Source organism: Schistocerca piceifrons, unplaced genomic scaffold, assembly GCF_021461385.2.
Source record: "Schistocerca piceifrons isolate TAMUIC-IGC-003096 unplaced genomic scaffold, iqSchPice1.1 HiC_scaffold_1870, whole genome shotgun sequence".
NCBI classification, from domain to species: domain Eukaryota; kingdom Metazoa; phylum Arthropoda; class Insecta; order Orthoptera; family Acrididae; genus Schistocerca; species Schistocerca piceifrons.
The window spans coordinates 792,059-815,700 of record NW_025727757.1 but is presented as its reverse complement, the minus strand read 5'-3'; the positions used below and the strand labels follow the sequence as shown (position 1 = coordinate 815,700).

General features: G+C 46.2%; 1 long non-coding RNA gene across 1 annotated transcript in view; it reads left to right on the top strand.

Moving 5' to 3' along the window:
• Positions 1-23,642, top strand: part of LOC124741109 — a 37,086-nt gene that overhangs the window by 12,016 nt on the left and 1,428 nt on the right. The window lies entirely within an intron of this gene.

Sequence of the window (23,642 nt, the reverse complement as noted above, 5' to 3'; positions counted from 1 at the left end):
CAATAGTAACTGAAGAAATGATGAACTTTCACATATAAAAAAAATTATTTTTAATGATTTTGAGCTTCCTCTGCTATGAGTGTGAATCCTGAATCCTTCCTGGTCATGCTAACAAAGTCTTATGAATTTATTTATAAAAGTTTAGAGAATGGAAATAAAAATGTTCTATGGTGCTTCTCCTGCTCCATGTGAGCCCCTTACACGTCCCCCCCCCCCCTTAATGGATACGTCTATACCTACATACATACTGCACAAATCACGGTGAATGGTGGAGAATACTTTATGCCACTGCTAGTCACTACCACTCGCAAATAGAGCGAGAGAAAAATGAGCGCGCAAAAGCCTCCGTATGAGCCCAATTTCTCACCTTTTATCTTTGTGATCCTTACTCAAAATTGACATTGGTGGCAGTAAAATCGTTTGGCAACCGACCTCAAATACGGTTCTCTAAATTAGCGCTATAGTGCCTTCTCGAAAGGGCGTCGCCTTCAATCCTGGGGCTCCTCTTTAATGACTTCCCTCTGGTGTGCAGCTACAGACACACATAACTTTTGAAAGATATACCCGCCATTGGACTGTACAGCAGGTTTTATTTCAGAATTTAGGTTTCAGCCTTAGGCCTTTAGCAAGTGTTTCAACTGCAAAAGATTAAAGCCCAATACTAGTACAAGTTAGTAACAGAAAATAACAGGACAAACAGTTAAATTAATGTATGGACTGCATGATTTCTTCTCTTAATTACGTATCACGAATCACTAGACTTGAGTAGAACACAAGCAATTGTCAAACTATTTTTTTTCTTTTACTGTACTTTCAATTCTTGGCAGTAGCATTAACAGACATAATTCCAAGTATGGCAGGAGCATAAAAAGTCGCAGAACGGTTAAAACAACTAGTCGATAGGCAGTGCAGCATGGAATAACCATAGACAACAAAACTACATACAAGTCGAGCACACTGTAGAACTGCACAGAAGAGAACACTGATACAGTACATTCGATGATGAAGAAGCAACTGGGAGGATCTGCCAGTGGTGGGGACTGGAGGGAGAAGAGAATAGGGGGGAAGCGGTGATGCTAGAAGGGGGTGAGAGAATGGGGATGGGGTGGGAGGGCGCTGATGGGGGTTTAGGGAGGGAAGGACAGGAGAGGGGACCAGCTGAGGAAGGGTGGTAGAGTCTCTAGGGGATGGAGGAAAAACTGCTCTGGAGAAAGGAGAGAGGAAATAGGGGAGCCTGGGAAGGGGGGGGGGGATAAAAGACAAGGCTACAGCTGGTAAGAAGGTTAGACATCACAGCGAGGTCCATCGTCTGTGAGGGGTTGCTGAAAATTGCCCTGATGAAGGAGATGGAGGGTGTTGAGGTGGAGAGAGAGAGGGATACTGTGATAGGGGTGTGGCAGTGGGCAGGGAGTGGAGAAGAAGGACACCAGGAGGTTGGTCATAAAACTTTTTTTTCTTTATTGTTATTTTGAAACCATCACAGAAAAGGCAGGCTGACAGCAGCCTATCAATGCCACTCTTTTGCCATAGAGAACACAAACAGTAAACAGAAATACAAAAAGAAACATGGTGAGTAAAAATGGGAGACAAGAGGCAGTAAAATAATTGAAGCCATTCATGGGTGCACTGTTTGGATAAAAAGGTTCATCACTGTACACAACAGAGAAGACAGAGTTTACACACGTGAACAGAGGAGCACAAACAGAGAGACACTGCAGCACTGAGGCAAAGACAAACACGAACACTAGTGACGATCTCCGGTGCACAAAGATGCACCGTTCACATGAAAAAGCCGGGGGCCCGCCAGAGGGAAGAGGCGAAGGTAGGAGGGAGAGTGGGAGGGGGTTGATGCCAGTGGGAGAGGAGAAGGGAGGGCGAGGGGGAGGGTAGGGGGATGTCTGGAAGCCCAGGGAGGGGGGAGGGGAGGGAGAGAGAAAGAGAGGAGGGAGAGATGGAAAAGAGGGTGCCCTGGAGGAAAAACACTGGGAGAAGGAGGATCAAAGTTGGTAGGAGGGGTAGATGAAGAAGATGAGGGCATCATCAGGGAGGGTGAGTTGGCCACCTTGGGCAAGAGTATGGAGTGTGGAGAGATGGAAAGTGGATGGGATGTGGGAGTACAGGCAAGGCAGGGGACAGGGGTGGGAAAGGATGGGAGAGACAAGTGGGTGAGGGGGATGAAGTTTGTGGGAGGTGTAAAGGATCTGTATCAGTTCAAGGAAAAGGAGGAGGTGTGGGAACGGAATTAAGTCGTAGAGGATCCACGTGGGGGAGGGGAGGTGGATGCATTAGGCGAGGTGGAGTACATGGCATTAGAGGATTTGAAGAAATTTGTAGAAGGTAGGAGGGGTGGCGATCCATGTGGGATGGGCACAACAGAGGATAGGGTGGATGGGGGATTTATAGGTGTGGAGGACGGTGGAGGGGTCCAGACGCCATGTGAGGCCAGAAAGGAGCTTGAGGAGGTGGAGTTGGGAGCATGCCTTGGCTTGGATTATCTGGAGATGGGGGATCCAGGAGCGGCGACGGTAAAGGGTGATGCCAAGGTACTTCAAGGTGGGGATGAGGTTGATAGGATGGCCATAGATTGTGACATAGAAATCGAGACAGAAGGGAGGGATGGTTTTGCCTACAATGGTCACCTGGGTCTAGGAAGATTTGACCTTGAGCAGCCACTGCTTACACCAAGAGGTAAACCAGTCATGATGGGATTGGAGAAGGTGCTGGGAGCCTGGCAGGGTGGGGGTGAGAAAAAGAAGCCATACTGGAGAAGCGGTAAGGGAGGTGAAGGAGGCGACATGTCCACTGTGTAAAGAGGATAGGGAAAAGGGGAGAGGACAGAACCTTGAGGCACACCGGCGGAGGGGTAGAAGGTGTAGGAATCCGTGTTATGAATGGTCTCGTCAAATTTTTCTTTTTTGTTCCTTTATTGTATTTCAGTTCCTCATTGGGGTGGGCTGGCAGCAGCATATGCGCTGCTCCTCAGTCGGAAGGCATAGAACAAACAATGGGAGACATTTAAAAATAGCAAAGGAGAAAACTTGGTGAATATAGATATAAAAAAGGGGGAACATCGTGGAAGATAATAGATAAATTAGGGGCGGCTGTAAAATGGAGATAAAAACCATAAAAAAGTAGCACACACAAAAAACCATACACTGGGACGATTAAAAGAACACAAGGCACAGCATGACCAGAGCATAAAAGTATCGACAGATGGCATAGCACATAAACACTGGTAGCAACACTAAGAACAAGGCCAGCACACAATTAAAATCACACCTCTCGATGCACAGGAGCAACAGCACTAAACACAACACTTACGTGGCACACTGACAATGATCAAAATGAAGGATCTGCCAGGCACAAGGAGATGAGGGAGATCAGAAGAAGGGAGGAAGGGAAAGAGAGGAAGGAGATGGGCGAGGGGCGCCCCGAAGAGGGCCAGGTTGGAAGAGATGTGGGAGGGAAAGAGGCAAGGATGGAGTGCAGGGTCCCAGGGGGGGGGGGCAAGGAGGAAAATCCGCTCTTGTAGAACGAGGGGAGAGGAAAAAGGGGGCCCTGGGGGGGGGGCGAACAAGACCAGGTTATAGTTGGAAGGAAGGGTATATGTCATGCTGATTTCATCATCTGGGAGGGGGAGGCGCTGGAAATCGCCCTGATGGAGAATTAGGATGTGCAGGTGGAGACAGGGAGGGATACAGCGATAGAGGTGCGGCAATGGGCGGGAGGTGGAGAGGAAGGAGGAAACCAGAGGGTGGGGGATCAAGCCTGTGGACAATGTAAAAGATGTGGAGATGTTGGAGGAACAGGAGGAGGTAGGGGAAGGGATGAGGTCATACAGGAGCCGTGTGGGGGAAGGAAGACGGATACAGAAGGCAAGGCAGAGTGCATGGCGTTAGAGGATTTGGAGGGTCTCGTAAAAGTGGGCGGGTGCAGAGATCCAGGCAATGCTGGCATAACAGAGGATAGGACGGATGAGGGAGTTGTAGGTGTGGAGGATGGTGGAAGGGTGGGTCTGGTCTCACCAAAATTTTTTTATTGTTATTTTAATACCTGAACATCAGGTAGGCTGGCAGCAGCATACTACGCTGCTCTTCAGCCTCAGAGTGGACAATGTGAAAACATAAAGAAGACACATAACAGACTGAACATATTGTTGGGCAAAAAACAGTAGACACAGAAAACACAAAACACGGAGCTGTTTACACTCAACGAAAAACACGCTGAAACACGTTGGCACGGTGCACAAACACTGACGATTTCGATGGCATTGGTGAACAGAGGAGCGCGACAGCGAACACTACACACAAACATGATGGCGCACACACAAGAAACTGATGGCGATGATCTCTGGTGCGCGAATGTCCACATAACGTTTTTCGAGTCCGGGGACCTGCCAAGAGGGGAAGAGGGGGGAGGGTGAGGGAGAAGGGAGAGTAAAGATGCCAATAGCGGAGGAGAAGGGAGGATGAGGGGTAGGGGAAGCCCGGGGGAGGTGTGAGGAGAAAGGGAAGAGGGAGGGAATGGGAAGAGGAGGGAGAGAGGGTGCCTATAGGAACAAACACAGGAAGAGGGAGGGAGGATCAAAGTTGGTAGGAGGGTTAGATGGAGGGGTGGAGGGCATCATCAGGAAGGGGGAGCTGGCGGTAGCCACCTTTGGAGAGGGTGTGGTGGAGAGATGGATAGCAGGTGGGATGTGGAAATACAGGTGCGGCAGTGGACGGGAGCAGGAGAGGATGGGAGAGACCAGCAGGTGAGGAGGTTCGAGTTAACAGGAGGTGTAGAGGATCCGTACCCATTTGAGGAAAAAGGAGGAGGTGGGGGAAGGGAATAAGGTCGTACAGGATGCGCGTGGCAGAGGGGATACGGATGCAATAGGCGAGGCGAAGAGCATGGCGTTCTAGGATCTGAAGGGATTTGTAAAAGATAGGGGGAGCGGAGATCCATCCAGGCTGGGCATAGAAAAGGATAGGGCGAATGAGGGATTTATAGGTATGGAGGATGATGGAGGGGTCCAGACTCCAAGTATGGCCGGAAAGAAGCTTGAGGAGACAGAGTCGAGAGCCTGCCTAGGCTTCGATCGTCCGGAGGTGGTGGGTCCAGGAGAGTCGACAGTCGAGGGTGACACCAAGGTACTTAAGGGTGGGGGTGAGGGCCATTGGACAGCCATAGATGGTGATGAATGAGATTTTCACTCTGTAGCGGAGTGTGCGCTGATATGAAACTTCCTGGCAGATTAAAACTGTGTGCCCGACCGAGACTCGAACTCGGGACCTTTGCCATTCGCGGGCAAGTGCTCTACCAACTGAGCTACCGAAGCACAACTCACGCCCGGTACTCAAAGCTTTACTTCTGCCAGTACCTCGTCTCCTACCTTCCAAACTTTACAGAAGCTCTCCTGCGAACCTTGCAGAACTAGCACTCCTGAAAGAAAGGATATTGAGGAGACATGGCTTAGCCACAGCCTGGGGGATGTTTCCAGAATGATATTTTCACTCTGCAGCGGAGTGTGCGCTGATATGAAACTTCCTGGCAGATTAAAACTGTGTGCCCGACCGAGACTCGAACTCGGGACCTTTGCCTTTCGCGGGCAAAGGCAAAGGTCCCGAGTTCGAGTCTCGGTCGGGCACACAGTTTTAATCTGCCAGGAAGTTTCATATCAGCGCACACTCCGCTGCAGAGTGAAAATCTCATTCTGGAAACATCCCCCAGGCTGTGGCTAAGCCATGTCTCCGCAGTATCCTTTCTTTCAGGAGTGCTAGTTCTGCAAGGTTCGCAGGAGAGCTTCTGTAAAGTTTGGAAGGTAGGAGACGAGGTACTGGCAGAAGTAAAGCTTTGAGTACCGGGCGTGAGTCGTGCTTCGGTAGCTCAGTTGGTAGAGCACTTGCCCACGAAGGCAAAGGTCCCGAGTTCGAGTCTCGGTCGGGCACACAGTTTTAATCTGCCAGGAAGTTTCATATCAGCGCACACTCCGCTGCAGAGTGAAAATCTCATTCTGGAAACATCCCCCAGGCTGTGGCTAAGCCATGTCTCCGCAATATCCTTTCTTTCAGGAGTTCTAGTTCTGCAAGGTTCGCAGGAGAGCTTCTGTAAAGTTTGGAAGATAGGAGACGAGGTACTGGCAGAAGTAAAGCTTTGAGTACCGGGCGTGAGGGGCGTGAGTCGTGCTTCGGTAGCTCAGTTGGTAGAGCACTTGCCCGCGAAAGGCAAAGGTCCCGAGTTCGAGTCTCGGTCGGGCACACAGTTTCAATCTGCCAGGAAGTTTCATAGATGGTGATGTAGAAATCGAGGAGACGGAAGGAAGGGGTGGTTTTGCCTACAATGAAAGCCTGGGTTTTGGAAGGATTGACCTTAAGCAACCACTGGTTGCACCAACCGGTGAACCGGTCAAGATTAGATTGGAGAAGGGAGCGCTGCAGGGTGGGGGCAAGGGCGAGGAAGGCAGTGTCATCAGCGTACTGGAGAAGGTGGATGCGGGGTGAAGGCAGTGGCATGTCTGCTGTATACAAGAGGTACAGAAGAGGGGAGAGGACGGAACCCTGGGGCACACCGGCGAAGGGCAAAAAGATGTAGGAATCGGTGTTGTAGATGGTGATGTAGGAAGGACGTTGGGAAAGAAAGGAGCCGATCAGACGGACGTAGTTAATAGGAAGGGCGAAGGTTTGGTGCTTGAAGAGGAGACCGGAATGCCACACGCGGTCATAGGTTCGTTCAAGGTCAAGGGAGAGGAAGATAGCTGAATGACGGGAATTAAGTTGTTTGGAGAGGAGATGAGTGAGGTGAAGGAGAAGGTCATTGGAAGAGAAGGACGGCCGAAAACCACACTGGATAACAGGAAGGAGGCGGTGCTGGCGGAGATGCTGGTGGATGTGTCGGGTGAGGATGGATTCCAGGACCTTGCTGAAGACTGAGGTAAGGCTGATGGGACGGTAGGAGGAGACAGCGTATGGCGGTTTACCAGGTTTAAGGAACATCAGGATACAGGAGGTTTCCCACAGGTCGGGGTAGTAGCCAGTGGATAGGACTACATTGTAGAGCTTGGCCAGGGTGGAGAGGAAAGAGGCAGGAGCTTCTCGAAGTTGGCGATAGGTGATACGATCGTGAGCAGGAGCGGTGTTGCGTTTCGTGCAGAGTGTAGCGTTGAGATCCTGTGTAGTGATAGGGGCATTGAGTTCTGTGTGTGCAATGTTGTCCAAGTAGTGGAAACCAGGTGCGAGGGGAGGGACAGAGGTGTCAGTTCAATCGTGGACATCCGGGAAGAGGGAGTAGTCGAACTGGGGATCATCGGGGATGGTAAAGACATCGGAGAGGTAGGAGGCAAAGTGATTGGCCTTATTAATGTTGTCAGGGAAGGGCTGGTTGTCATGAAGGAGAGAGAAGTAGGGGGGGGGGGTTTAAATCTGGTAAGGCGGGCAAAGGCTGACCAGTACTTGGACGAGCTGATGGGAGGGGTAGTGTTTAAACAGATGCATGTTTGTCTCCAGTCCCGGCATTTCTTAGCCGTGAGCAAGTTACGGATGTGCCTCTGGAGTTGCCGGTGGCGTCGTAGTGAGTCCAGTTCACATGTGTGGAGGAATGCACAGTAGAGTTGATAGGAAGGGTAGTGTTTAAATGGGTGCATGTTTGTCTCCAGTCCTGGAGTTTCTTAGCCATGAGCAAGTTACGGATGTGCCTCTGGAGTTGCCGGTGGCGTCATAGTGTGTCCGGTTCATGCGTGCGGAGGAATGCACGGTAGAGACGGCGGGATTCACGGTGGAGGAGGACAGCCTGCGGGGGTAAGATAGGACAGTGGGTGTGGATGGCGACAGAAGGGATGTGGGCCTCCACGGCCTCAGACGAGGTCTGCTGGAGAAAGGAGGTGGCATGGGTAATATCATCAGGGTGATGGTAGGTGAAGGTGTGGCCATTGACCTGGGTGGATAGCGTATCCCGGTAGGCATTCCAGTCGGCACGGGAATAATCATGGACGTACTTCAGGGGAGGGTCATGACGGGGGTCGGGGTAGGGCAACGACTGTCTGAAACGGAGATGGTCACTACCAGTGGGGTCCAGGACATCCACCATTATGCGGCCAAGGAGGTTAGGGGAGGAGAGGACGACATCAGGAGTGGAGTTGGATTCGGGGTGGATGTGCTGGGGAATGGGGACGAGGTCGCCTTGGACTCGTCAAACTTTGTGTCTTTCATTATATAAAAAAATTTTGTTAAAAGTAAATGCGAGAACATTTGTGTAATAGGCTAATTTACTTTCAGTTAACATGACACTTTCACTTAATATGGTTGTGGAATAAAATGGATGATCAAATAGCAGATTTTAAAGTTCACTACACTGTGTCTATGTAACCACTGACACAAACACAAGTAAACTGAGTGTCAGAGACCATCATAAAAATATCCCAGTTTGCACCATCTGCTCTGTGGTATGTCGCAGGAACAGGTAGTGGGACTCTTTATTATGCAAAGTAGTTATATTATCTTTGAAATGGGCAAATTATGCCAGTGTTTACAGTATAATGTAAAAATGCAACTTACACTTTCATAATTAAGGGTACACAGAAGTATAGTCTTGCAAGATAGTTAAATATTTCATACATGGTCAATTATTGAAAAGCAGTTATACATTGTTATGAATTACATTCAAGTTCAAAAAATTAGTCAGTTATACAAATTAAATCCTGGCAAACTTAGTTGGAATTTGAAACACTTCTCACGAAAGCATCATTGATTATTATAAAAAACCAAGTGTACAATGACACAAACCCCTGCCCATTGCCATGCCTGTATCGCTGTTTCCCCCTCTCTCCACCTCCACATCCTCCATTTCCTTCAACAAGGCAATTTCTAGCACCTTCTTCTCCTGGATGATGAACTTGGCCATGACATCTACCCTTCCTACCAACTGTAGCCTCGCCTTGTTCCCCCCTCCCCAGGGCCCTCCATTTCCCCTGCCCTCCTTCCCTTGGAGTGGTGTCTGCTCTTTCACCCCCCCCCCCCCCCGCCTTAGGTCTCTGCACACCCTCCTCAGCTGTTTTCCTCACCTGTCCTTCCCTCCCTGGTCTCCTTCAGCGCGCCCCCCCCCATCCAATCCTCCCCCACCCCCTGTAGCACCCCCCCCTTATCCCCTCTCTTCCTACTCCCTCATATCCCTACCACTGGCAGATCCTCCCAGTTCATTCTTCTTCATCAGTGCGCTACCTCAGTGTTGTGTTCAGTGCCATTCTCTGGTAACATCAAGTGCTGTGGTTTTAATCGTGTGCTTGAGTCGTACATGGTTTTGCTGTATGTGATTGTTCTGTGCTATGGCGTCCTTCCCATGATCGTTTTAATCATTCTGCAACTTTTATGCTCTCGCCATACTTCGCCTTGTGTTCTTTTAATCATGTGTGTAGTTGTTTTGTGTTAACTTCATTATAGATTTTTGTCTCCATTTTACAGTCACCCTCTTTTTTGTATGCTCTCTTCCATTATGTTCCTCTTCTTATATCCTTGTTCCTCCATGTTTTCTACTTTATGTTGTTTTAAATGTCTTCCTGCTGTATACTTAATGTCTCTCAGCTGAAGAGCAGCGCCTCTGCTGCTGCCAGCCCTCCCTGGATGGTGAATTGAAATATAACAAACAAGAAAATAATACAAAATGGGGGAAAAAGTGTGGGAGGGGTGGGCAGATGCATAGCGAATATTTGAATTCACGAAGCATCTCCATAATACTTGAATGCTGCTCTAACCTGTGGGCAGCAAATCTAAGAGACCGCCTCTGACTTCCATTGGTGTCTCCTCCTGGTGGACCTGGTAGGGATCACAATCACTTGATCAGTATTCAAGAACAGGTTGCTCTAATATTCTATACGCCGTCTCCTTTATGGATGAGCATCACTTTCGCAAAATTCTCCTTATTAAATGAAGCAGAGCATACACCTTCCCTACTACTACCCTAACCTGCTCACTCCATTTCGTCAACAGTATATTCAGATGTTCAACCAAAGTGACTGTTTCAAGCTGCACCCTATACTACTGTATTCGAGCGTTAAGGACTGAATTTCCTACTCACCCAAATCAACCTACATATTTCTGTGTTTGAAGCAAGCTGCCATTATTCAGGCAAACCAGAAATTTAGTCTAAGTCATCTTGCGTATTCCTGCGGCCACTCAACAGTGGCACCAATCTGTGTACCACAGCGTCATCAGCAAATATCTGTAAGTTACTGTTCACGCTTCGGCCAGGCCATTTATGTATACAGAGAATAAAAGCGGTCCTGTCACACTTTTCTGGGGCACTCGTAACGGTATGGCTGCCTCTGATGAACAATCGCCATCGAGAACCACATACTGGGTTATATTTACTAAAGTCTTCGGCCTGAACCGTATTCTCGGATCTTCGACAACAGTCTATAATGAGGCACTGGCTCAAATGCTTTCCAGAAATCTAGAAACATGGAATCTGCCTATATCCCTCGATCCATTGTTTGTGGGACATCATGTGAGAAAAGGACAAGCTAAGCTTCGCATGAGCGATGCTTTGTAAAATTGTGGTGATTCATGGTCATGACCTTTTGTATCTTAAGTTCATTTATTATAATCCCACTCTGAATGTGTTTAAGAACTCTGCTGCAAACCGATGTTTACGACATTGGTCAGTAATCATGCAAGTCTGACCTTTCACCTTTCATATACACAGGAGTCTCCTACACTGTTTTCCATTCGCTCGAGACTTTTCTCTGGGTGATTAGGTGGCTCTAAATGCATGCTGAATAGGGGTTCAATGCCACAAAGTAGTCTCTTTGACACCAAACTGCATTCCATCTGGACCTGGTGACTTATTTGTTTTGAGCTCTATTAGTAGCTTCTCTACATCATCATGTCAATTCCTACATCCTCCACGCGGTAGTCTGTACGACAGTCAAGCGACGGTATCTTTACACGAGCCTCTTGCATGTATGATTTCTTAAACGTGGAATATAAAACTACCTTTCCTTTTGCTGTCTTCTGTAGCCACCATGGGCTCATCGTAGAATGACGAGACAGAAGCCTTCGACCCGCTTAGTGATTGTACCCATGACCAGTATTTTCTTCAGTTCTCGGCAAGATCTTTCGCTAAGGTATGGCGGTCGAATTAGTTATCAGCTTCACGAATTGCTTTCTTAGGGATGCACGAATTTCTGCTAACTTTCGTCTGTCAATATTTGTGCTCTCTTTTCTGACACTTCAACAATTTTTTCCTCTGCATTTTCAGAATGTGCCAACGGCCTTGAGCAGTGGTAACACCGGTTCCCGTCAGATCACCGTAGCTAAGCGCTGTTGGGCTGGGCTATCACTTGGATGGGTGACCATCGAGTCTGCCGAGCGCTGTTGGCAAGCGGGGTGCACTCTTGTGAGGCAAACTGAGTTGCTACTTGATTGAGGTGCAGCGGCTCCGGTCTCGCAAACTGACATACGGCAAGGAGATCCGTGTGCTGACCACATGCCCCTCCATATCCGCATCCAGTGACGCTTGTGGGATGATTATAATACGGCGGCCGACCGGTATCATTGGGCCTTTCAAGGTCTGTTTGGGCGGAGTTTAATTTAGTATTTCCCGAATTTGATATTAAACCACAGAAGGTCCTTTCCATCCTTAATCAGCTTACTTGGCACATACATTCCAGAATGCAATTTACCGTCAGTTTAAACTTTGCCCATTATGTCTAGTGAGATCTAGCAGACAATGTATTGATAAACTATTCACTCATATTCACTGTGAATTTCCTTTGATAGCTTCTGGGATAATTACTAAGACTCCCTGAGGGAAAATGGAGGAGAATATCTTAAATCACAAGATGGCTGTGTTTAGTAAACTGTTAATTTACTACAGAGCTTCGTAACGGATTCGAAACACACAAAGACATAGACAACCGTATTCTACTTAAGCCCATATGTACACAAAAATAGCAGTGGATTACGCAGATTCAACAAAGGACCTCTCAATGTATAGCCTCTTCATACGTTTGGGAGAAAGAGCTACTTTAAAATGAACATAAGGTCATGCACTCACACTGGAACCAGAAAGAGATGGAATTTAACAATGGTTCTTCCCAGACTACACTCAATACTCTGGAGTGGTATTTTACTGTGCATATTGGGGTTCGGTAGATGTGTGGATATGAAGTCCTTCCAGTTAGGAAGATTACAGTCAAAATTGAAAAGGCCCTTGACCACATGACATTCTACACCATGGCAAGAAAAAAGTCATAAACAGAGAAAACTGAATTGATACTGCCACCACACAGCTGCATTCGAGGAATGGCAAAAGAGAACTAGTGCTACATTAACCACTGGTTTCATAGCGACTACGTGACTTGTTACAGTGCTGCGCAACAAATCGAGTTTATAATTCGAAGTTCCACACGAAAGAATTAAATTCCACACGAAAAAGTAAAAACAAGTAAAATTAATTTCTCCCTATACCACAGACTGCTGACAACAAAGTCTTGAAGCTTCACCCACTCTGCCAAGATACTGACTACGTTAGGTACTGGTGTGCAATGGATTTTTATAGAAAATAGTGAATAATATGCCCTGCCATGTTACTGACTATGACAGGTACTGGCGTGAAGTGGGCTTTTACAGACAATTTACTTACATGGCAAAAATTTCTGCTGTTGCATGACTGCAGTGTAAATACAGGTAACAATAGCTCCAGTACTTACAATATAATGGAATGTAAGAAATAAAACACATGCACGGTTATACACATTTTTATTCATTAATCATACATGGGGTGCACTACATCAACAAGTTCTTTCTTTAACACTAGCACAGAATATTGAAAATAAAGCCTTCTTGTAAGCACAGAGCTCTGCATATAGCCTATCTCTCAAACTTATCGCCAGTATACTAGTTCCCTTGGACCCGCTGTTCGAAGTCGTATACATGCACACTGTTTATAAGGAGATAGTCTGCAATGTCTTTAAACACAGATTTAACACAAAGCAACCATCGATTCGATCTTCCCAACACAATGGATAGCACCATCTGTTAACCAAACAAGTTTGTAACGGCGGAGCGCTATAGATAAATGAATGTGTCACCCGATTTCACATGAAGTGCAGAGACATCGTACACTGTTATTATGGATAGAGTAACAGCAGCACAGTAAATGTCCGGAGGAAGATGGCTCGGATGATACTCATTGGTACATCTGCTTGACACAGGCCTTTACACGACACAATTCTCCCCATTCCATTTCCATAAATAGCACTTTAACACTTTTATCTGCATTCTCTATCTCTAACACTACGTGCCAGTCTCTGTTTGTGGATGCTTCTATACCAATATGTAAACGCTTCAGACAACTAGCTGTTAACTTATACACTGAAGTGAAAAGTAGCTGTGCACAGGGTGTACTCGGTATCTTCTCATTCACTGTATCCTCACTGGAATATTCTGCAATGGCGCATTTGATGGGGTCCAGCATCATCTTGTGTGATGCTGTTCAGGATCGTCAGTGTATTTCTGTCCCGCTTCAACAGGCTGACAAGCTGCGTGACAGGATCCCAAGGTGCTGCCACCAATGCGGCTGCTGACACTCCAGATGGTGCCACTGCTGCAGGTCGCAACAGGCTGGAGGACGCCACCTCCACTGATGGGCAAATAAGAAAACCTCTTACAAGCAATAACAGGAGCACAAAGGCTCCAAATTTCTCACGACAGTAAACACAGACGTTGAGCAAGGGGTACTTAATCTTCTGCAGGTTCTTCCTCTTCTACTGCCGCTGCAGCTAGGTAGCACTGTCTGAACTCGGTGGGCGCTTCGTGCTAACAGACTGCAACTGAGGCTGCAGAGCTGCTGGGCCCACCCTATATCGCCAACATGATCATGTACTGCGGTCCTATTGGCTACTGCCAATTTCAAGCGCCTGTGGTGGCGTAATCGTGAAGTATATCGGTTGCTTGATCCTCTGCATCAGAGGTTGATGTCTCTTGTGAGGTTGAAAACTGGCTGCAAATTTCAAAAATGGCAAGCAGTTATAACAACAGAATCAATCTGCGTGACTTGCAGAATGCATCTTGGGCACATTCTGCTGCAGAGCCATTATCTGCTGGACAGTATTCCTCTTCTTCCTCAGGCACTCATCTAATATAACTACTTGCCATTCTGCATGTATGAGGCTATGGTTGCAGTCATCAGCTGTGTGCTTACTGGCGAGATGGCTGTTAAACTTCTCCTGGTCAGACACCTGCAGCTCTTCCATAGAACACATTCCACACAGCGCCATGGATGGCAAGTGAGTGATGATGGGATGAAAGGTTTGGTTGGTAAGGAGAAAGTGGATGGGGATGAGCCGTTGATGCCTGTCAATGGAATATTACGTACAGAATATGCTTCTACTGAAGCGACTTAGCATCAACTGCCCGCCTCTTGCATTTCGGAAGAGTGAATGCTTCATGTGGAATATCTCAGCACTTTGCACATGCACGTGAGCATGTGTCAGTTGTAACATGCACTTTGGCTCCTTCTCTGAGCATTGCCTCAATCTCTTGAATCGCATTATTCTGTTTCTTTTACTGACACTCTTCCATAATCAAAATCTTCCATCCCCTACATAGTGAACTGTGGCTACAATCCTCCTTCAAATACGTACATATAATACAGCTATTGAAAGCCACTCTATCCTTCACATCCACCTCATTGATCGACAACATCGCGTTGCTTCTACAATGACATCTCAGCACCAACTGAACCTCTCTCACCAATCCTGTTCATATAAGTGGAGAGAAAAAGATTCCCACACGAATTGGAATTGCTCACCAATTTGTGGAGTGGGTTTTGGGGGTGTAACGTCAGCACAGCCCTGTGACAAAGAAATTCCAGCCATTTTTAGTTTCCTGCCAAAATTCGAAATTTTCGCCAATGGGGCAGGTGGGGGTGAGGAGGGGAGAGCAAGGGGACACACGAGCTTGCTGGGGAAATCCATGACTTCATCTGTGAGTGCAAGTGAATGTTGGGTGGGGTGAGGTGGGGTTTGGGGTAGTTAATTGAGCAATTTAATTAATTTTCATAACGATTTGATATCAAAAGTGTCCTAGGAACACTATAATTCCACTACTTATGATCACATAAAATATTAAATTGGAAATTTCATCAACTGAAATTGTTGCATCTCATTTGAGTGGTGGCCAAATGATACATTTACTACAGAAATTGGCGTTGAATATGTAAATTCTTCAGTCATCAACATGCAATTTAAACAAAAATTCAGTGACAGGTAAAGTACTCCAGCTATATCAACTCTTTATAAGCCCACAAAAAAGGATTGTAAGGTCTTCATCGAACGTTCAAAGATTTGAGAGAAAATGAGCAGCTCTTAGGCTGTGCACCCAATTTATTTTCTGTTCATATGAGCAGAGAAAAAAATTCCCACACGAATTTGAATTTCAAACCTATTTCTGGAGAGGGGTAGTGGTGTGACGTCAGCACAGCCCTGGGGGACAGATTTTAGACCAATTCTACCCGTTATGCGGGATTCAACAGCCGCTGATTTACTTAATGCATGCTACAGGCCATCAGATTTACTGCAACACGTACAGAAATTTAGTTTGAAGACCAATGCGTGTGTAGAAGAACAACATAATACAGAATGTTAAGTGAAACAGTGGTTTAGCATTTGTAATTCGAAAATGGCAATCGATAAATCCATGAAGTGTATTAAGTTTCCATCAAGTTTCTGTAAAATCTACGTGACAAAAGCGAATTCAGTGACAAAATTTTCCCAATTACCATACAGAATTAAAAACATCGTCTGTGACTCAGTGTAAATGCTGTATCAGCACCGAAAATCAACGATTCAAATGCCAATAATTTCATCATCGAAATGAAATATCATACAAAGTGTCAGTGCATCAGTCTCTTGATACTGTAATGACTCAAGAATAGGTTGTCAACTAGCCAACCGAGTTTTTGATTTCGCTTGATTTGCCAGGAATTCCGATGCACCAGTTGTCGTCCCTATCATTCTTGTACGAAACATAAATCCACCACCACTTTGTAACGGTGCCAGGCTTCGTATGAAATGGGTGAACAATATGGTGAAATCACAGTTTTCAATGCTGTTGGCATGCATCACAACGATTCAGACAGATATGCGTTTAAAATCCAACGTTTGCTGTTTCCATTGCACATCGCATTTGCAGTGGTCATCAACAAAGCTCAGAGACAGTCGTTACAAGTGTGGAGATCCATGCTTCTCATATGGACAACTGTGGTGGACCAGCTCACACGTCGGAAAATGTTATGACGTATTCGTGCGTGCACCAGACGGAAAGAGAATATATTGTATCTCCCCAACTTACTTCAATAAACAGAATTGAAACACAAACACTTTCTTTGTTTCAATGGAACTGGAATGCATGCTGGGTGATTATTATCCAGTGAGAAACAGTGACAAGCGTGACACAGTACAATAAAACGTGTATTTGTTAGTTCATAGAAAGACAAGATCATTTAAGGGCTAAGCATTATAAAGTATCTCGACTTATTTATAGAAACAGACATAAAATTCAATATATTTGACAAAACGCAATATATATATCTACTGTCTTGAGTCTAATTAAAAGACATAAAAACTGAAGAAACTAAACACTGTTGATAAACGCTTAAGTGTCTATATAAGTACGGGGAATTACATTAACCTTTAAGTAAGGCGACAGAAAACTCTGCTTACTAGAAAATATTGAATTTTACAGGAGAGTTGGTTGCCATAATTCAGTATTCAGGGCCGGTATAATATAGATATCCTATGGAAATACAAAAATTACAGTAGAACGTTCGTGTGTACGACAACTCCCTCTAGCAATTGGCCTGTTTCTGCTCGCCATACAGGTCATTCTTCACTGGAGCAGCATCGCACACTGTGGGGCAGTAGGAGAAGAATCGTGAAGCGCCTTAGAGTTCTTCTCTGTAGAATAAATGATTTTAATACAGAGAAAAATAATTCTCCATCCGCATCTCTGCAGGGACCAAATTGTTCTGGCATGGAATGGGATGACCATAGTGTAGTACTGCTCGCGATTCTTGCTTGGGGTCCCCCTTATGATTTCTGTGTTGACAGATGCTGGTGTCCAACAAACCGGTAATTCCCCGTCCGTCTAACAGACGATATAATCATACAAACTGTAAACAGATGTCTGTACGATCGGGTACTGCACGAAAGATGGCATTCTGGTCAATGGTCAGCCACGCCAACGATGATGTCATGGCATCTATCAGAAGGGCTAGTGTTCATCTGGTAGTCACACATCCACAATTGCTGTGTACAGAGTCACAGACGGTGCAATATGCCAAATAGGAGACGCCTACCAGACTCTCTGGGTTGGAGCACCACAGGAAGAATGGAAACGGAACAGTCGCAACTGATATGGCCCGACAGCTTAAGTCTGTTGCTGGTGGTCTAGTGGCTAGCATTGCTGCCTCTGGATCATGGGGTCCCAGATTCAATTCCCAGCCAAGTTGGGGATTTTATCTGCCCGTGTACTGGGTGTTTGTGTTGTCCTTATCATTTCATCATCATCATTTGTGACAGCGTCTAGATTGGATTTAGAAAAAAATGGACTGTGTAACAATTGGGACTTTGTATGGGCGTTGATGACTGCGCAGTTGAGAGCCCCATAAACCAAACATCATCATCATCATCATCATCATCATCATCGTCATCATCGTCATCACCACCAGCTTAACGTGAATCGTTCTTTCTCGGATGTGACGAAAGTCTACTGAGACCGAAACTGAATCCCAAAGATCAGTGCAGGGTCGAAAACGTGTGACATCAGAAAGAGAGTACCGTTATTTGGCTGTAAGAGCACAAAAGTACCGCCTTAGTACTGCATGGCAACTGGCATCTAGCCTCAGAGATCCTCTTGATGCATTTGTCGAGGCAAGCTGTTTACTGAAGGCCCTGTCACGTTGGCTTTTATTGTTGGAGACCTGCTGTTTGTCTTTCTCTGATGCGTCTTCACAGAAGGGAACATCTAGAGTGGAATCGTCAACATGTCACTTTGACAGTAGGCCCATGTTCTTTTCAAACACGAGTCCTGACTTGGTCTATAGAGTGATTCTCGACGGATTCGCATCTGGAAGGTACGAGGAACATGAATTCGTCACCCAAACGTTGTGGAAAGAGACCGATATCGAGGACGATCACTAATGGTGTGGCAGGGCTTATGCTGAACACTCGCACAACTCTTCTTGAAACTGTATGGGTGAATTGGCAAGGTTTAGCTGCTGCGAGGTATCGTGACGAGACCTTTGGACGTCATTTACGGTTGTTGGAAGGTGCTTGGGCTCAGGCTTCGTACTGATGGACGATAATGCTCAACCTAATGGAGCACGGGTGCTTGACATTTTCTAGGAAACGGAAGATAATGCATGCAAGACGTGGCCTACTCGCTGTCCCGATTTGATTCCCATAGAGCACGTCTCGGAAACACTAGGGAGATGGGTTGCATCAAGTCAGCATCCACTGACCACTCTCCAACATTTTCAGGCAGCTTTACAGGAAGAAAGGGCGCTATTGCCTCAACATGGGATTGATGACATCAATCACAGCACGCCCCGTCGTTGTCGGGGGTGGTCACACTCCATACTGAGCACATTAACCAGTTCTTAAAATGTGTGTGCAAATCCATTAGGTGGAAGAAACCGTAATGAATCTTCCAAATGTTTACGTTCTGTTTCCTTTACACTGTTTCCAATTAACGTCTCCCATTTATACTGTTTTGTGGCAAAATAAAGGCCAGCTAGTAAAATTTCCGTTTCTTGCTTTCATTTTGAACACCAGTGTATTTGAGAGTCCTACACACGTAGCAGCTGCCTCTCGTTATTTAACGAAATTTGCAGTGATGTACAGCCTAGTTATCATTTGTCTGTGTGATTAATTACATCAAAGATGAATTTATTTATTTTGTTTAAAAGTGCACTAAGAGAACCTGAGATGAGGTGTCACCCCTGTATAGAGAACGAGATCCACCGTCATTTCGTTTACTTCAGCGCTTTTTGTTGCATAGCAGCAGACTAGCCCTGAAAATTCATGGCGAAGGATAAAGTGGTTCAGTGGCTTCCCTTTTTGTAAGAATCGTGTGGTAACCATGAGGAGTCCTGATTCTTTATTTGTTTTGGTTCAATGAGGGCTGCCAGAGATTTGTCAGTTTTGAAAGGGTCTTAGAGCACTGTAATTTAAGTATCCATTCTTACGTCTTTATCTCACAAATAAAAAATTACTACAATAATGTATGAATGCATGTAGTTAACTGCCATAATGCAACTATTAACGAGGGAAGTCGTCCCGCTGTCTTTCTACAGAAAACCAAGCTGAAATTAATCACTCAGTTTTAGTCTGAAAACTCTCTATAATCATAAACATCAATATTAAACTGGAAATTACTTCTGCGGTGTTTCAAGAGGTACTTTCTTTATACACGAAATAATGTTAACACAGTATTATGAGAGTACGGCGTGGTTCTGGCATTGGGCAGTAGGTTTTTGTAGGAAGATCCTGTTAGGTGGTGATCAGCTCATGGCGGTGCAGGTACACATCTGTTGTTACACTTTAGAGCCAAAGAAACTGGTACATCTACCTAGTATCGTGTAGGGCCCCCGCGAACACGCAGAAGTGCCGCAACACGACGTGGCATGGACCCAACTAATGTCTGAAGTAGCGCTGGAGTATATTAACACCATGAATTCTGCGTGCCTACCCATATATCCGTAAGAATACCAGGGGGGGTAGATATCTTCTGAACAGCATTTTGCAAGGCGTCTCAGATATGCTCAATAATGCTCATGTCTGGGGAATTTGGTGGGCAGGACAGGTGTTTAAACTCAGACGAGTCGTCCTGGAGCCACTCTGAAGCAGTTCCGTACGTGTAGGGTGTCACATTATTGTGATGGAATTGTCCAAGTTCGTAGGAATGCACAAAGGGCACGAATGGATGCAGGTGATAAGACGTAATACTTATGTACGTGTCGCCTGTGAGAGTCGTATCTAGATATATCAGAGGTTCCATATCACTTCGACTGCGCACGACCCATACCATTACAGAGCCTCCACCAGCTTGAACAGCCCCTACTGACATGCAGGGCCCCTGGATTCATGGGGTTGTCTCCATACCTGTACAAGTCCATCCACTCGATACTATTTAAACCGAGACTCGTGTGAGCAGGCAACATGTTTCCAGTCAGCAACAGTGCAGTGTCGGTGTTTATGGCCCAGGCGAGGCATAAAACTGTGTGTTGTGAAATCATCAGGGGTACGCAATTGGGCCTCCAGCTCTGAAAGCCCGTCTCATTGAATGGTTCATACACCGACACTTGTTGATGTCCCAGCATTGAAATATGCAGCAGTTTGCGGAAGGGTTGCACTTCTGTCACGTTGACGATTCTCTTCAGTCCCTGTTGGTTCCGTTCTTGCAGGATCTTTTTCCAGTTGCAGCGAGGTCGGAGATTTGATGTTCTACGGGATCCTTGATATTCTCGGTACACTCGTGAATTGGTTGTATGGGCAAATCCCCACTCCAACGCTGCCTCGGAAAAGCTGTGTCCCATCGGTCGTGCAACGACTATGACACCACGTTCGAATTGACTTAAATGTTAATAACCCGACATTGTAGAAACAGTAAGCGATCTAACAACTGCCTCGCACACTTTTTGCCTTATACAGGCGTTACCGACCCCAGCGCCATATTCTGTCTGTTTACATATCTCTGTATTCGAATACGCATGCCTACATTAGTTTCTTTGGCGCCCCACACGTACAGAACTGCTACAGAGTGGCTGCAGGATGACTCTCCTGAGCATTTCACACCGTCCCGACCAGGACTACGTCGAATGCACAAGCGACCATCACTGGGGTACTGGCAGAACCCTGTTTCATCGCCAGAGACCACGGCGCCCCATTCCATTTTTCGACGGCACCAATCGAGCCGTGCGCGTAGATTCTGTGGCGTGAGTGGAAGACACGCTAGACGTGTGCGTGCCTGTAGTCCCACTGCTAAGTAACCAGTTAGAAAAAGTTAGGGGTTGACATGTCTGGGCTCACAAACCCTCTTATATGGACTGTGGTAGCTGTGTGATCTGCCAGTGCTGTCCTTACAATACTATCATCCTGGCGAGCTCCTGAACTGCGAGAACGTCCAAAACCTCGTCTAAAGGTGTGAGAATATTTACATGACCACTGATAGCGTCACCGCTGCACAAATGGCGTACAGTATGCAACTTGTGTGGCGATTCTCCGAAAGGACCGTCCCGCCAGTCGGAAGGCCACATGGATTCCGCCAACAGAGATTCTGTGAAACTCAGCTCGCTCTGTTCCTCTGTGAGATCCACAGTGCAGTAGACAATGGCGCTGAGGTTGATGCTGTGTTCCTTGGTTGCAGTAAGGCATTTCACACCGTGCCATACTGCCCTTTAATTAGAAAGATATGTGCTTATGGAGTATCGGAGGAGACTTGCGATTGGATTCAAGACTTTCTTGCAGACAGAACTCAATACGTCAGTTTTAATGGAAAAAATCGACAGATTTAAAGGTAATATGCGAAGTACCACAGGGGTGTGTGATAGGACCGTTACTATTTACGATATATATATATATATATATATATATATATATATATATATATATACGATCTAGGAGACAGCGTCGGCTGCTCTTTGAGGTTGTTCACTGATGATGTAGTTGTCTATACCGAAGTAGCACCTCCAGAAGATACTAAGAATTGGCAGAACGACCAGCAGAGAATTTATTATTGGTGCAAGCTCTGGCAGTTGACCCTGAATGTCAATGAATGTAACATGTTGCGCACACATAGGAAAAGAAATCCACTACTGTACAGCTACACTATTGACGACAAACAGATGGAGACAGCTTTTGCCATAAACTATCTAGGTGTAGCTATTGAGAGTGACTTTAAGTGGAATGACCATATAAAACAGATAGTGGGAAAAGCAGACACCAGACTCAGAATCGCCGGAAGAATATTAAGTAAATGTAATTCATCGAAGAAAGAAGTGGCTTATAAGGCGCTTTTTCCCCGGATTCTTGAGTATTGTTCATCTATCTGGGATCCCTATCAGGTAGAGGAGATAAAGGAGATAGAGAACATCGCAGGAAAAGCGGCGCGTTTCGTCACGGGATCGTTTGGCTGGCGAGAGAGCGTCACGGAGATACTGTACTAACTCCGCTGGCAGGCTTTACAAGAGAGGCGTCGTGGATCACGAAGAGTTTTACTATTGAAATTTCGGGACAGCACTTTTCAGGGGGAGTCGGACAACGTATTACTTCCCACCACACACATCTCGCATATTGACCACGAGGAGAAAATTCGGGAGATTAGGGCCAATGCAGAGGCCACGTACTATTCGCGAGTGGAACAGGGTTGGAGGGATCAGATAGTGGTACCGAAAGTAATCTCCGCCACACATTAAGTGGCTTTCGCAGTATGATGTAGATGTAGACGAATTTGATCCCGCTGAAACTCGCTCAGTAGGCTGTACAAAGGATAGGAAGCACGTGTGGGTCTCCGTGGCATGGTTGCCTGCTCGCTTCACACGTCTGCACCACACTGAGCCTTCTTCCTGTGAGCATCCCCTGTTAAAGGGTACACACACATGCCACTCTGATAGCTATGCATCTTTCCTATATGTTTGCGGACGACACTGAAACCATTATCAAACATTTTCCACCATCTAGGTGGCAAATCTCGACATCAGCACAAAACTGACGTCGTCTTTCGAGGTGCGTTACTTTTTTTCTGGCAGTGTATTTGATACATCCATTTCCTCATTTACGGGAAGTTTGGTTGTTACATTCCCTTTCCCTGGGCTCTGTTACTTCTAAGGAATTTTACATTTAGTTGCAGAATTAAATCGTGGTTAACATCTGATTTAAGGGCTCAAACTGACCGTCTAATGTAGGCGTTGTAGAAACTGAGTATAAAAGGAACTGGGAATACCTTCAGTAATAACGCCCTTATAACTGAGATATTATATCAGTGAGACTGTGGCCGAGACTCGAACTCGGGAACTTTGCCTTTCACGAATAAATGCTCTACCATCTGAGCCACCCAAGCACGACTCACGACCCGTCCTCATAGCTTTACATCCACCAGTACCTCGTCTCAATTTACAAACTTCACAGAAGCTCTTCTGCGAACCTTGCAGAACTAGCTCTCCTGGAAGGAAGGATATTGTGGAGACATGGCTTTGCCTAAGCCTGGGGGATCTTTCCACAACATAGCGGTGGATCACTTGCCCGCTAAAGTCAAAGTTCCCGAGTTCGAGTCTCGGTCCGGCACACAGTTTTAATCTGCCATTCTCAGTGCTGTGCTGGATTTGAATTTTAGGTGACTTCCTGTGCAAACACACTGATGCACCAAAGAAACAGGTATAGGCATGCGTACTCAAATACAGAGATACATAAACAAGCAGAATAGGGGCTGCAGTGGACAACGTCTATATAAGACAGGTTCCTGGCGCAGTTCTTAGATCGGTTACTGCTGCCATAATTGTTGGTTTAACAAGATTTATGTGAGTTTCAGCGTCGTGGTACAACCAGAGAACGAGCAATGGGACACAGCATCTCCGAGGCAGCAATGAAGTGGGGATTTTCCCGTACGACG